Here is a 12,091-nt window from a genome sequence, read left to right on the forward strand (position 1 = left end):
TCTTTTCTCTTTTTCTATTTTGGAGGTTTGGTCCCTCTGGGTCTCTATCCATCTCTATTTGTATGTGTGCGGCTGTGCTATGACTCTTGATGTGGTAACTCAGGCACCAGCAGTGTTGAGTGGGCAGGGCAGGACTCAGTGGGGCCAGAGAATAGTACTTAAAGGAGGAGAAACCAAGGGAAAATAATTACTGTAATATAACATGTCCAGTGAGGGAGCTCGACCTTTAAGAATGCTGTGAGCTGCAGCGAATACTTCATTTGCTGCCTGGAATAGTGAAGAGGCACTTCTCCCCTACCAGCTCCATATCCTTTTGGAGAGAACCCCACTGAGGAAGAAACTGAGGGATTTATGTCTGCTGAGTTAATGCAGGACACGTAGCTGTTTGGAAGTCCAGAATTGGATGTCAAGGAGGAGAAAGAGAATCTATAATCCTACGGGGATCAAACATGCATTCACATGTACAAGACTGGTTAATACATTGTTGCAGAAGATTGGAGAAAAAACAAGCCACGCTTAGAGAAAGGGAGTTACATTTTATTTATAAATTCTGAGAAGGCCCAGAGAAAAGTGTGTCTTTCAAATTCTGAGTCCTCCAACATGGAGGAAACTTCTCTATTTATACTTTTTCCAGTCCTTTGTCTTCCAAATTTAGAATGAGACTTCTGGGCCTTCTGAGAAAGAAGGCCTGTGTGCTGGGAAGGGGCCATGAGACCATATCTAAAGGCCTGGCCTGGTGTCAGCACTGAGAACTCTGTCTGGGGCACAGTGTACGGCCTCTCTGGAATGGGAGTAGTCTTATTTTCCTTATTATTTAAGCCAGCAAGCGTTTACAGAAGCCATACTATCAGGGTTAAAATTTCAAACAGCAGTTTTTATATAAGATGGATGCTTCAACATAAGATGTTAAAACTGACTTGGGAAAGAAGAAATGACAGGGGATCTATAAACAAGAGAGCTAACAATGATCTTTAAGAGCAGCGGCTCTCAACCGGTGGGTCGCGACCCCTTTGGCGGTCGAACGACCCTTTCACAGGGGTCGCCTAAGGCCATCCTGCATATCAGATATTTACATTATGATTCATAACAGTAGCAACATTACAGTTATGAAGTAGCAATGAAAATAATTTTATGGTTGGGTCACAACATGAAGAACTGTACTTAAAGGGCCAAAAGGTTGAGAACCGCTGTTTAAGAATAATCATAGAGCTCCCAGGACGCGCCTGCCCAAGTCAATTTTCTTAAGATCGTAAGGCATTCTTCAATGTCTCTAAGGCATTCACCTCAATCTGCAATTGGGTATGTTACTTATGAAATTCAAGTTTCTTTCTCCTAATGTGAGAGCACAGGCCCATGTTAGTTTCTGGTTTCTATGATTATCCACTGAGCCTACCATCGTATCAGGGAGACAGTCGGTACTCAATCATAGTTACCATTTAGGGAGGTCCTGTTGTCTAGTATTCTGGTTATGGTCAAAATTTTAACACGCACAGAATCACTGAGAATTTTACTATAAGGTGGGTTTGATTCAGTAGTTTTGGGATTCGACGATGCTGGCCACACTTTGAGAAACAAGGAGCTAGAAGACACTTATGGTTGAACATCTGAGGTCTAGAAAGCTTAGGAATTTGTCTAATTCACCTAGCAGTTTGGGGAAATACCCTGGATTCTAACCCAGACCAGGCTGACCCCCTAAGTTCTCAAGCATGCTATTTGCTTTCTAAACTCCAGTCATTCCTAAATGTGGCACCATAACTCCTGTCTCCCTACAAAAATTGCACCTGTCACCTTAGCCAGTTTTGCTCAGTGGATAGAGTGTCAGCTTGCAGACTGAAGGATCCTGGGTTCAATCCCCATCAAGGACACATATCTAGATTATAGGCTCAAGCCTTGGCCCTGGTCAGGGTGCATGCAGGAGGCAACCAATCAATGAGACACATTGATGTTTCTCTCTCTCTGCCTTTCTCCCTCCCTTCCACTCTTTCTAAAAATAAATAGAAAAAAATATCCTCTGGTGAGGATTAACAATAACAAAAAAAATTGAAAAAAAAATTGCGCCGGTGTTTTGGGCTACTGAAAATACAGCAGCAGAACATGCATTGCCTGCAGGGCATTGTGAACTGGAGGTAGCTGTCTTCAGAGACCGCTTGCTTTAGGAAGACTGATTTCTCTAGACCAAAAGTACATAAACTAAAAGATCCACCAGTCATGAATCTGCCTCTCTGAACACAGCATAAGTCTTTACACTGTGATAAAAGGTGGAGCCTCTTTTTTTTTTTTTTTTTTTGCTCAAATCAGCTGAAGTTATCTCGGCTAGAGCATCCAGAAGTGGGACTGCATCCAGAGAAATGGTGAGACCGGAGTTAAGAGTTCAGATACGAGATTGAAGAAATGGCCAAGGCTGATCACCTTCAGATATCTAGCTTTTCCTGGAAGCGAATTATGCTTGGATCTCTAAAAGATTAGTAAAGAACACTGGGAGAAAATATGACAATTTAACTTCATCTGACAATTTAACTTGAACTCTCCGTTCTTCCTGAAGCAGTTTGTGTGACCATGAGTATGCACGCGTGTGTGCCTCATCTTAGAACATGGCTGTGATAATGTGCCCTATGGCTTTGGCTTCTACTGGGTGGGTTTTACAAGAAAGAATAGACAGGGTTTCATTTTTTTTCTCATTGTGAAGACACAAAATTTTAAATTAAAAATAACCTTTCAGCTGATTTCTTGCATAATTGCTATCTTGTTTTGCTGATACTGTGGCGGAATTATAATTTGCTGAAGTCTTGGGGATTTGCAAATTGGTTTATCCTCTAAATTTGCATTGACATGGTTTTCAGTCAAGTGCTTAACTAAATCCTCTGGCCAGGAGCTAGGAAGGCTATCAGTGTTTGCATTGAAAACGAGTCAGAGATTAGGGGAGGACTGACTCTGTGCAGTCCCCCTCTCCTGGCACACCCCACCCCCCCAAGAGATCCAAGGAGGAAAATTCTGGGTCTCACACAATGCTGTTACTTACCATTAAGTGTCGGCAGATGCTGAGAGTTTACCTGGACTTCCTTTAAAAGACCAGTTCAACCACAGGGTACAAGGGAAAAAATATACAGAGAGCTAACGATGGGACACATATTCATGAAATGACTATTTGCCACCATCTTTGTGGTATGGACTTTTGGAGAGGAAATTTGGGGACATTCTTGCTGAAAATAAACTTTCTGATGCAAAACAAAATGAAACAAAAACCAAAGACATTATTTGGTTTCCTGATCAGGGGTAAATGTATGTAGCCAGTGTTGAGTTTAGAATTCATGATGTTGTCAAAGTGACTTTTAGGACAGTCAGTGAGACAGTCTATAAATTGGAGTGAAGTGAACTTCTTTTTAGGATGGGATGTCTCATGTCATGCGTTGCTTATCTATTGAGATTTGCATCTGGTATGATTAGGCATCTAGTGATAAAGAAGGAAAAAGAACTTGCGCCTCAAACCAAGTTATTTTTAAAACTATGATTGGGACTGTGATTGCTTTTCCATGGCACCACAGACTTCCTGTTTTAAAGCTGAAAAGCAGTTGAGAGAGCACCCAGATGCTCATACTGAAGGAAACTCAGTCTCTGAGATCTTAAGAGACAGTCAGTCACAAAGCTCCACAGTAGCTGCTAGTGCGTGTATACACATCAACTTTCGGCCCATCCAGGGTGACTTAGTGGTTATGTGTCAGCCTAAGAACTAGGAAGTCATGGTCTGATTCATGATCAGGGCACATGCCTGGGTTGTGGGCTGGATTCCCAGTGTGGGGTGTGCAGGAGGCAGCCAATCAATGAGTCTCTCTTATCATTGATGTTTCTTTCTATCTACCCCTCTTCCTTCATCTCTGAAATCAATGAAAATATATTTAAAAAATCAACCTTTCGCCAAAAGAGAGGAAGTGGATATGGCAAAGAGATGCTCATTTTGTAAAACAAAAATAAAAGGGGGGTATATAAAATGATGACATGCTATTGATGACATTCATATTCCTTCTTAAATTTAGTCTCCTGATGTTGTGAGAACTGGTCTAGGAACCCAAGTTCTAGAAAAATCACCCTATTACTGCAGTGGCCGCTTAAGTTCACATGCAATTTAAAGGCAAACACAAAGAAAGGGGTAGCTCTTGCTCTCATTTGGGGAAACAGGTTTAGCTTGGTTCTTGGACCAGAGATGAAAGCATATCCTTGTGATCCAGACATGGTGCCCAGTTTTGATGTCCCAGGTTGATGAGCAGTGACAATGGCTAGGTCAATGGGGAAAGCCTACTGTGAACTGGCACAGTTATGAAGAGGAAATCCACCGCCCTTAGGGTTTATGTAAAGTTGTAATAGAAATAATTGAGTGCTATAAATATCCCAGCAGGTCTAGAAAAATAATGTTTGCATGAGTGAAGGAAGGAGAGCTTTGGCAAGAAAAAAATATATATGAAGGAAAAAATAAGGTATCTATAAAACATGACCAAAGCGTCTAAGTTATAGAAAAGGAAGAGAAGGACTCCTCATGACTTAAGACGGCTGACTGAGATTTGGAAAGCTCTTCTACAGCAAGGTCAAACTGCTCTAAATACAGGGAAATTTCCTATTAGTATTTCCTCTTCCAATTTTCTGGTTCCTCTTTGGTTTTCTGAGCAAGCAAATACATAAATAAATAAATAATACAAAGATAAAGAAACAAAAAATGAAATTTCTTCAAACAAAAGAAAGAACAGTCTCCTTTCTTTATGACTAACTGCCTTCATCATTTCACAGATTTGTTCCGTCTTCAGCAGCAGGGGGTTCACATTCCAAGATCCAATTGATCATATAAACCTGTGGCTCTAAGACTGCAGTCCTTGGATAAGCAGGATCAGCATTACCAGGGAATTTGTAAAAAAGGCATGTAATCAGCCCGGTTCCAAACAGCTGACTCAGAAATTCTAGGGTGGAGCCTAGCAGTCTGTTTTATAAAACCTTCCACGTGATTGTGATGCATTCTTAAATTTTCAGAACCATTGTTATAAACATTCAGGTTCTTAAAGTTTTTATAACTTGTTTTTATTCAACTTACCTCAGCGTAGAAGTACTCAATTTACTAGTAATTATTTGTTTTTAAATGGGTTTTTGTATACATGAATGTAGATATAGGCCCATGTTCTAAAACTGATGGTGATGAATTGTTTCTTCATAAAGGATAAGCATACCATTTAATAGGTACAAATAACGTTGTGTGCTGTGAATTAAATAACCACTTAGTAGATTCAAGTAATTTCAATAAATATTTTCCTTTATAAATATTATTTGCTTGGCTCCAATGATACATTGTTAAAATTTAAGAAATGTCATAAAGTATCAAAAACTAAAATTTTGATATGAAAATATTCAACAAAATTAATGCTTTTTGCTCTCTTTATTTCACCAGTATTTCTCTGCATGTTTTATTCTGTCTATAGGAGATAGATATACATGTTATATACCACATATTTATCTATATTTTGTAATAATACCAAACACTGGACAGATGTGAAATTATGTTTAACTAAATTTTTATATAAACCTGAGACACGCAAAAATATGTCCGATGGAATAAAAGATTCTCTAAGCTCGTATGTATAGAATAAAATCTCCAACATCAGCTATGATTTTTAAAGTGCACAGGTTGAAATAATGATTTTGCCTCCCCCTTTTCAGCTTCCAGCTGCCTCCATGAGCTTAGATGTGAAAACCAGTCCTGAAGGCATTGTAAGAAAGGGAGCCTTCAGTGTGATTTCAATACCTCCAGCATTCGGTACATTCAGGTAATTCCAATAAATTATCTTCTGCTATAAAAATTTCTCGGCTGTTTAGCACACCTAACAGGTTAAATTGGTTTGCATTTACATTGATTCAGTTTCTTTTACATTCAATCAACACAACCATCTATTGAGATCAAAACTATGTAGTTGGGGTCCTATGTTGGATGAATATATAGGGATGTATCCATTCATCTGGGATTGCAGGGAAGGGAAGTTTTATTTAAATAAATAGGTAGATATTTTGCTATGTGTGTGTGTGTGCAAAGTATATACACATACATAAAATATATATTCATATCTATCTCTATCTATATGATTTTTAAAAATTAAATTACTGTTGCTTTTCAAAAGTTTCTGAAGGACTTTTCTGTTAACAGCCAAAGCAGATGGGTTTCATTAAACTGCCCAGATCAGTCTTTCTCTAATCATCTGCCTGGCCCAATCTGAGGGGAAAAGGGCAGACATATGAGGAATCTATTCTTCTCCAGCCCTCTGCAAGGCATCTGCTAAGACCTCATTCATCACTGTGAGAGCTGTGAATGGATAGCTACGCAATACCCCAAGGTCTCATTGGGAACGGTGGTGTAACGCCTAAGCTCCCTTCTGGTAAAGCAAAAGCAATGTGTACTTTTGTCAAACTGTCAGCAAACACTTCCCTCTTGATACAGTTTGCTCAACCCAACCTTCTGCAATGTCAACTGACCACAAATGTTTCATTTTGAAGCAAACCCCCAACCTTTGCCTTGATGTGGTTCTACAAATGAGTACTTTTACCTCCTGTGGTGGCTGAAAAGTGTGTGGGATTTGTTTGCCTTCAGAGGGATCCAAACTATGGAGGAAGCAAAATGACTTTCAAATGTGATCATCAAATAAAACTATGAGACTATGTGGGCTAGGTAGCTATTTAATAAAATTAGCACAAAATATCTCCTCCATCAACCATGTCCAAAATGAGAGAAGATCATTCAATCATTCATAATACAGAACTACTGCTCTCCTGGCAGACTTGAGGAGTAATGGGTGATTGTAGCAAAAGCATAATACAGAGAGCCCCTCACTCCCACCCAACACCTTAACTGGCGACTCAATGGCGATGTACTGTTAAGTGTATGGCCCACACTGACTTTAAATCATGAATGCCAACACTTTTCAATCAAATGAAATTAAGTCTAAAATCACCATCTCCTTCTTAATTGCAGTGTGAAATGTCTCAATCACTTTGATTTTAGAGGTGGCAAGAGACTTATGAAAGACAGATCATGACATTCGTTATGCAGGGTGTGAAGTGGTCCATTAAGCCATGGAAACTTCTTCCTTGTAACAATATTTATCTTGACTCTCAGAATTCCTAGTTGCCTAAAGGCCAACACATTTAATAGATCAACATGATATTTGTTAGAAATTCAACCTTTCCTTAGTTTTCCTGGAGTGTCTTTAATACCATAGTAGCTTTTAGTTTGCTTTATTTCTTTAGTAAACTACTTCTCCATCTCTAAATTGTTATATAATTATTAAGTAGCACAGAAGGAATTTTCATTTATGGTGAATTCAGTTCATCTATCCTATGTCAATGGGAGTTTTGATGCCCTCAGGGTGATTTTCTGTTCACAGATATTTTGACTTACACAGTCAATATTAAAGTTATTGATATTACATATCCTAAAATTTAGGGTATTTTGGTTCTTTTTTGTTTTTAATCTCTATTAGTAACTATAGCAAAGGATAATAATCACTTTTAAAAACCTTAACACATGTTTGTTTCCATTTATAAACTTATGTAAATATGCTACTCCAACAGTTTAAATTGTATTTATAGAATTATATTTTATTTTTAAAAATATGTTTTTTAATTGATTTCAGAGAGGAAGGGAGAGGGAGAGACAGAAAACATCAATAATGAGAGAGAATCATCAATTGGCTGCCTCCTGCCTGACCCCCACTGGGGATTGAGCCCGCAACCTAGGCTTGAGCCTTAACCGGGAATCTAACCATGATCTCCTGGTTCATAGGTCGATGCACAACCACCAACCACTAAGCTGATTATATTTCTTTTTAAAAATACTTAAATTATTCAATTGGCAATAAATCACCCCAAGTACTCCACGGAATCTTAAAAATTAAATAAATAAGGTATATAAATGGAATTTTCTTAAATCATTTATTAGTCTGCATAAATTTTAATATACCTTAATACGAAAGTGCAAGACTAGATTTTTACTCAACATATTTAAAAATGGAATTACAATTTTGACCCTGAATGACAAAATTCTCCATCTGCCAAATACATACAGTGTATTCTGAAATCAAAATATTAATAGTCAAAGTTAAATTCTTTTTAATATTGTTCTACTTAATGTTAATTTCTTAAGGTTAGTAATGTAACTCAGTCAGAAATTATAATCCATCCTAGAACCCTTGGTTTTTCCTTTTCTGATGGCTTGATTGAATAATGACCAGAAACATAAATTGTGATTCCAAATGGTACAACCTGAGCTCTTTCTAAAAAAGAGTCTGCAATGGAGGCTTTGTAACTTAAGGGAGCTGCCAAGACAGAAATATCCATGCCGATCATTACACTTCTGACAACATGCAAGTCTCCAAGTATGACCAATAGGCTATATCATGTACTGAGATTCTGCATTATTTGTCTTTTTATTCTTTTAACTGTATTCTCATCTAGGTATAGTAAGTAATTGGATTGGCCTCTATAAGTCTTTGATAATCAAATGAAATATGACTGAATTTTAATATTGCTAAATGTCCAATGTCATTTATCCTGAAATTATGAAAAATCTTGAAGTGTGGTAGTCATCTACATTCTGTAGGAGCAAAATTTCACATGAGTCTGTTTTGAAGACCAATCAGTTTCCTCCCTTTGATTTAACTCGTTTGAGCTCCTCTCCTCTCTTACAAGAAACCCAGGTGGCAGGATGTCACATGCAAGTTTTTATCAGCCCACATCCTCTTATTTGTCATTATTTCTCAAGGCTGATGCCCTGATTTTTGATAAATGGCTTTTGTTGCTAACCATCCCTACACAATAATGTGACTTCCCTGTGTGGAATCAGTGAAATCCTACTTATGCTTTAAGGTCAAAATCAGATCCCTCCATATCTGTGAGATCTTTCCCCCATTATTTTACTCAGATGGAACCACAGGTGCCATGGCTCTAGAAACTATAGCAATAGTCTGAGTCATGTTGGTCAGAAATACTGTCGCCTCTCCTCCTGATGATGAAGGGAATAGGACATCGAGAAGATGGAGTTCTAACTCTTTCTTACCTGCTTCAACCAGAGTGGAAACCCTTTATATTTTTTCCCTTGTTCATATGCAGCATACATCTATATAAGAATACCACAGCTTTCCCGGTTGCAGTGACTCAGTGGTTTAGTGTGGACTTTTAAAATAGGAGGTCACGGTACGATTCCTGGTCAGGATATATGCCCGGTTGCAGGCTCAATCCCCAGTAGGGAGTGTGAAGGAGGCAACCAATCAATGATTCTCTCTCATTATTGATGTTTCTATCTCTCTCTTCCCCTCTTAAATGAATAAAAATGTATTTCTTTAAAAAAGAATACCACAGCTTTTAAAAAATAAAAATGGAATCCAAAATAAAACAAATACCTCCTCTTCCTGTTGTTTTATAAATATCAAGAAAGTAATCATTACCTGAGTTTATTTGATTTCCCCAACACCACTTTGTCTATAATTTGGTGAAGGAATTCATAAAATGCTATTGTGTAGGCTGACGTTATGCTAGGTAGAAGAAAAAGTAAAGTATATATAATAATAAAAGTGTAATATGCTAATTAGACTGGACAATGTTCTGGATGAAGCCAGGGCTTTGAAGGAAGCCCGGGTCCCAGGTGCCAGAGGAAAGCTGGTGCCAGCAGCCAGGGGAAGGAAGGCTTACTCTTACACGAATTTCGTGCACCGGGCCTCTAGTTGTGGTATAATGGAAAGAAAGTCAGGCTGAAAGTTAAAAAAGCAGGTTCAAGAATAGAATTAGCTTGCTATACTAGTACAGGAGTGAGACAACTTTCTTAATTGTTAGGTTCCATTTAAATTAAATAATAATTACTATACATCCAAAGTCAAGTACTGCTGCACGGAGGTAGATAATTATTATGGTTAAGAACTTGGGCTTTGAAGCTAGACTGCCCAAGTTCAAATACTGTCTATGATTTATCCTTTTGAACTTGGACAATTGCTTGACCTTCCTAAGTCTCAGTATTTCTATTGGTAAGATGGAAATGCAGTATGCCATTGTTTTTGGATAAATTAATTCATATATAGTGTGCAAAAGTATCAGCAGAATTACACCAGGAAATGCTCCGAAAGACATAAAGCTCTTGGGAGTGAAGATTCACATCACATTATCTCAATTTTTATAATTTCTAGCACTAAGAATCTACAGTTAAGGAAAACTTAGCAGAGATTTTTAAAATATGTAGCATTTCAGAATTCTCACAAAAGTACCATAATTATCATAGATGCTACAAGGTTTTTGCAATAAAACAAGATATGGCCAAAATCATGACTATTATCAATATTAACAAACACTACTGTAGCAGCATCATTTCTAGCCACTTATCCAGAAATAATACATACTTATTTGTATTGCTGGCCCATCTTATAAAAGTTGGTAGTAGGGCTTCTTTATTCATTGTCATTTTTCTCTTGAATACACTTTCTAAAAACAGGACTTTGGTAGGGGAAAACTTCCCTGGTTTGCCTGGGACTTGCACAGTTTTAGCACTAAAAGCCCTCAGTCCTGGGCAAACCAACACAGTTGATCTCCCTAAGGCATCTTTGTTTATTCCCTAAAATGTGTAGCATAGTTTCTTACATGAGAACAGTGTTAAATTAACATCTCCTGAAATATAATAAATCCAGTTTGTTGCTGTCAAAATCCATCCATCAGTTCAGTGTCTACCAGGCATGTTCTTTGACTGTGCAACCCAGGAAAATGTCTTGGCTTATGTGATTGAAAAATTACCAGGTAAATTGATGTAGGTCCAGGAAAGTCAAAGAAGATTAAAATGAGAAAGTAAATGCAATAGTGCAATAAAAGTAAACCACCCAGAAAATTTCAACATACAGTGATTAAAATTTTTATTCATCTATTGAAAAGTATGGGAGAGGTGGATATTAACTAGCCAAAGCAGTAAGATATTAAATTAGGTGTCTTCCATTGACATTAGCCTTTATTTTAATAAGATAGTAAATGTACACTTAATAAATACTAACAGCTTATTAAAATGTAGTGATGGGTCATGATAGCAAGGCTTTATAAAATCTCTTTCTTTTTAAGGATTCAAAATGTTTTGATAAATGATACTTGTTGAAAATTATATACAATTAAATGAACACTTTAAATATCTGTGCTTCAAGAAAATCATGGGGAATGCCCTCTACTAATTATTAGTGCTAATGCACACTGAAGGAACCAGCTTGGTTATTCATCTTTTAAAATCCCTGTCAATGACTCCTTGATCTTGGCTGTCCCTTGAGAGCTATTGCAAGCCTGATACATTCATGCTTTGCACGCTCAGTTTCAGTGATAGTGCATCAAAGGGGTAGAAGTTCATAAGTCATACTTTCTGCTCCAGTCCCTGTTAGAAATATCAACAGAGCATACTTTCTGAAGAGTTTTAAGTACTTCCAAACCCTGTTGGAAACAGGAAGGGCAAAGGTAAAAACACAAAATAAAAATAAAAAAGGAAACAAAATTGAACTTCAAAAAAAAAAAAAGAAAGAAGGAAAGAAAAGTGCTTGCTTTGCATTTGGACTAAGGTTAGGGTTTTTTTTTTTTCTTCTTTCTGCTTACTAATTCATCCACCCCATGATCCCTGTGAGGGCAGAAAAGTCAAACAGCCTTGTCTCAGTGCACCTCTGGACTCTGGGTGACTTTTCTAAGCTCAGAGCTCCCACTGACTTCAAAGAAAGGAAAGGCCATGGAAGAAATCCACAGGGTGCTGCTGGGATAGAGGGCCAGGGACAAAGCTGCAGTTAAGCCATCTGAAGGGTAGCATTGTTTCTTCATTATCATCTGATGGGTTCAATTAAATTCTATCTTCGATATTACATCGCAAGTTGTCGTTCTTTTTTTCTTTAGGTGAAATGGAAACATCTGTAGGTTCTCAGAAATCTAAGCTCCCACAAAACACAATAATAATTCTGAGTGGCTTTGTGTGTATAAATGTCAAACCAGGCAGACAGTCATCAGGAGTATGGTCCGTTTTCTGCTTTATTTGCCCGTGGAATACAGAAGCTGTGCTGGCATCATTCAT

The sequence above is a fragment of the Myotis daubentonii genome, chromosome 1, assembly GCF_963259705.1.
Source record: "Myotis daubentonii chromosome 1, mMyoDau2.1, whole genome shotgun sequence".
Taxonomy (NCBI): Eukaryota; Metazoa; Chordata; class Mammalia; order Chiroptera; family Vespertilionidae; genus Myotis; species Myotis daubentonii.